This window comes from Microcebus murinus, chromosome 9 (genome assembly GCF_040939455.1).
Source record: "Microcebus murinus isolate Inina chromosome 9, M.murinus_Inina_mat1.0, whole genome shotgun sequence".
Classification (NCBI taxonomy): Eukaryota; Metazoa; Chordata; class Mammalia; order Primates; family Cheirogaleidae; genus Microcebus; species Microcebus murinus.
This window is the reverse complement of record NC_134112.1, coordinates 75,601,802-75,605,938: the sequence shown is the minus strand read 5'-3', so window position 1 is coordinate 75,605,938 and position 4,137 is coordinate 75,601,802. Positions and strand designations below refer to the sequence as shown.

Sequence of the window (4,137 nt, the reverse complement as noted above, 5' to 3'; positions counted from 1 at the left end):
TTAACACATCTTATGTTAGATAATAAAGGATTAAAGAAGTAAGAAAATAAGACTATTTATATAAAAATAAGTAAAAGGTCTTAACTATTATAGTCCTCATTTCTACAACTGGTCACATAGTAATAATTAGTATTTATAACTACCTTCTTCCACTACCCCTTCTGTATGTCCTTTCCCCTGAGCAAGTACCTCAGCTGGTCATGATTTTTTTCTCTGGTGGGGTGATCCTAACTTTTATTCCTCAGGAGTCTGAGCCATTAGCAGTTCTGCTTGAATTGCACTGTTGTAGTTTTCCATTGACTTTACTCACAGAACTGACAGTACTAACAGGTGTTCTAGAGGATATTCTCTTACTTCTCTTACTACATAGTAGCAACTTCAATTTTCCACTTTTCACTCAGGATCAGTTGACCTCTAGTAGTACCATAATCCCTTCTTTTGCTTGTTTATTCATTGTCATGAAGAACCCAAAAGTGGCCAGTTGCCAGTCTCAACTCCCGGTGCAATGGACTCATTACTGTGCCTCTTAGTGGGGACATTGCACCCTTCAGAACCAAGACCTCTAGATGAGTAAAACCTAAAGTCATAGGGACAGGAAGCAAAATTTGTGCTAGTGGATCACTAGGGGAAATAGTGAGAAGAGGTACTCCTATTTTAACTTCTTGATTCTTGAACCCATGAATTCTGTCTATGAGAAAAAGAGCACTGTTATATTGCATGCTGATTTAGAACATAACTGAATCCTGGAGGACAGGGCCCCATCTTGCATGCTGCAAGATGGCACTTATCTCACAAGGTGACTGAGTCTTCAAAAGACTATTCCACCATTCCAACAAGCCAAGTGCTTCAGGATAAGAGAGAACATGATATGATCCATGAATTCCATAGCATGGGCTAGTCGTTCTACTTTATTTGCTATGAAATGAATTCCTCGATCCCTTGTGATGCTGTGGTCTGAAGTGATGCTGGGTAGACTACAGTAAGTCCATGGATGGTGGCTTTGGCAGAAACATTGCAGAAAGGAAGGAAAAGCCACACCAGAGTAAGTATCTAAGTATCTACTCTAGTAAGGACTAAGGGGAGCAGCAGCTGTCTCATAGCCTACATGTGTTGTCACAGGCTAGCTGATCTTCATAGCTGCTGTGCCTACAACTTCTCTCCTGCTCCTGCATCTACCTTTAGCTTTTTAAACTCCTAGGCCAGGTGTATGTGTTTAGAACACATTTTCCAGACAACTATATCACTGTGGTCAGAGGCAACAAGAACTGTCACGAGTTTCAGCATGTCTTTACAAGCTCTGTCTTGGGCTTTTCAGTTCCAGCTTAATCTTGTTTGTCCCCCAGTGCACATGTAGTGTCCCTTCCCAAGTGCCTGCCCCATCGCTTCTCGGCCTTTTGGCTAACATCAAATGTAGTACATGTTCTTATTAGTTTAATATCTGATATGTCCTCTATCCAAGTGCCTGCCCTGTGGACTCAAACTCCAGCATCAGACATGAAGACAGAGATTGCTTAAGCTGCTCCCACAATCAATTGTATAAGATCAAATCCCTACAGTAGATAGATAAATATTAATAAACATTCAGAAAGACACAAAGGCAGACAGATAAGTAGGTAGACATAAATATAGATACATACCTCTTAGTGGATCTGCTTCCCTGACTGAACTTTAACTGATACAAAATTTTGTACTGAGAGTGGTTCCAGAGAACAGAATCTAAAGGATAAGTTCTCTAAACTGGTTTTGGGTTTTCTAGAATTGGCTCTGATCTGATTAGATTTAAAGGCACTAATTATTGTATTTCTAGAAGTAAAGGGAGCACTGGTAGTCCATGCCATGCAGTGGCAAAAGATTATGCAGATTATCAGGTCTAGATGCCTGTAATCAAGTGATTAATAGAAGGCATTCCAGATCTTCAAGTATTTTCTGCCAGTGGAATATTTTAGTGGAAATACACAAGGTAGAGTTGATTGGTTGCTTCTAACAGTACCTGAGAGCTTGGAAAAAGAAAATTATAAGATCAGGGCTTTAAATTCTTAGCACAAGTTTTTCACAAAAGACCTAAAATCTTCTATGTCTACTCTGAAATAAACCATTGTCTTTTGCAGCCAGAGGTCTGAAATTTATGAAAACGAAACCCAAAGCCTAATTTTGTGGGTGGCTGAATTACAATGCCAACTGAGTTCCCAACCACACAGGGCGCCTTTATTAACATTGATTGGAAGGAATGGGATCCTGAAAACTGGAATCAGCACATGTGGGCAGATTCAGATGAAGATGGGGTCTTGAATCTCCAAATTCCACTGAGCTTTCTGTGCCAGAAGAAACAGCCCTGCCACCCTTGCTGTAGGAGGTTAGTCTCTCTTTGACTGAAAAATCTCTAAAAGTCTCTCCCCTGAGGTAGCTGCCTTACAAGATATTGCTGATCCTCCCCTGGACCTATCCCCACAGACCCTCCTTTCAACTAGTCCATAGCCGGACTCAAGTCCTAGCAGACTCAAAACCTGTGAGGAGGTATGATATAGCTCCCTCACCAACTTGCATAATTTTAATATTGACAGAAACTTGAGGAACATGGGTGTGATTGAGGTCGAAGGACTATAAGGTTGGATCAGGCTGAATTTATCAATATGGACTCACTAATCAGAGTTTTTAGATTCGGTGTGTTAGCTTGAGGAGTTAGGAGAGGCTCTAACAGTTTGCTTATTTGGTTGAGCGGATATAGGAACTCAAAGGTGGCATACACTAAATAAATCTGAGATGCCAGCATTCCAAGGCTTAGGGAGATTGAAAAGTTAGAGTGGATTTAACATGTAAGGCCTACTCACCCACCCTGCAAGGACCCAAAAGACACATATTTCACCATGGCCACGAGAAAGACACTCTTGAAGGAAGCCCTGGCATGCTTAAAGAGCTTTGTGGTAACTCCTCTTGTACATCAAAGATTATAGTAGGAGCTGTGACCAGTTGGATCCCTAAATGAAAATCCCAGTGGTAGCGTTTAATTGTATGACAAGGTAGGCATTGTTATTATAGTGGACAGTGAAGCCAAAGCAGTAATCAGAATAATTTGATTTGCAAAGATATTTGATCCAAAGCTTAGAGGGACAGCTTCCCAAACTCTTACTTGATCTGTATAAATGGAATAACTCTAAGTGTAAAGGATAGGGGTCTTACCAGAGTCATAGCCCTTTAAATCAATTCCCAGACATGAACCAATTTCTAGACCTAGAGTCCTTTGAAGAAGGAAGGAAAGGATAGGTCCTCCTGAGGGCTCTGCTCTCTGCAAAACTTTGTAGCATGGTGACTCTGCATTGGTGGAAATAATCAGATTTTTTAGGGATGATTAGACACTGTCTCTGACCTAATTCCTGAAGACCCAAAACATCACTGTGATTTACCAGCCAGAATAGGGGCTTATGGAATTCAGGTGATCAATAGAGTTTTGGCTCAGGCCTTTTTCATAGCTGGTCTAGTGGATTCCCAAATCTTCCTATGATTATTTATTCAAATTTGGAATGTATAATTGGAATATACATACTTAGAAACTAGCAGAATTCCCACCTGGTTCCCTGACCCATGGAGCGAAGACTATTAAAGTAGGAAAGGGAAGTGGAAGCCACCACACATCCCCAGTACAATCTCTTCTCACCACCTATAGTGTTGCTACTTGGTCCAGATGATCATTATCTCTCCCTTGGACTATTGCAATAGTTCTATTTGACTGACTCTTAGCCAAATTCTGCAAGTAGCCAGAATGATCTTCATAAAAGGTAAACCAATTCATGTCATTTATCTTCTCTAAATCATCCAGGGGCTTTTAATTAAAGTTAATATTTTGTAGGAGGATTGCCTGAGCACAGGAGTGTGAGGCTGCAGTGAGCTATGATCATGCTACTGCACTTCAGCCTGGGCAGCAGAGCAAGATCCTATCTCAAAAGCAAACAAGCAAGCAAACAACAGCATACCAAAAAAGAAAAAAAGAATGTTAATACTTCTATCTCTCATGTTCTCTATTTATTAGTTTATTGTCTAATTTCCCACCAATTAGAATTAAGCTCTATGAGTGCAGTGACTTACTTTGATTTGTTAATTATTGATTCTTCCATACCTAAAATAGTATGTGGCTCACAGTTG

General features: G+C 40.3%; 1 pseudogene; it reads left to right on the top strand.

Annotated features, from left to right (window-relative positions):
- The first annotated feature begins 1,378 nt into the window (after window positions 1-1,378).
- Window positions 1,379-1,485, top strand: LOC142873089 (uncharacterized; annotated as a pseudogene).
- The last annotated feature ends 2,652 nt before the right edge of the window (window positions 1,486-4,137 follow it).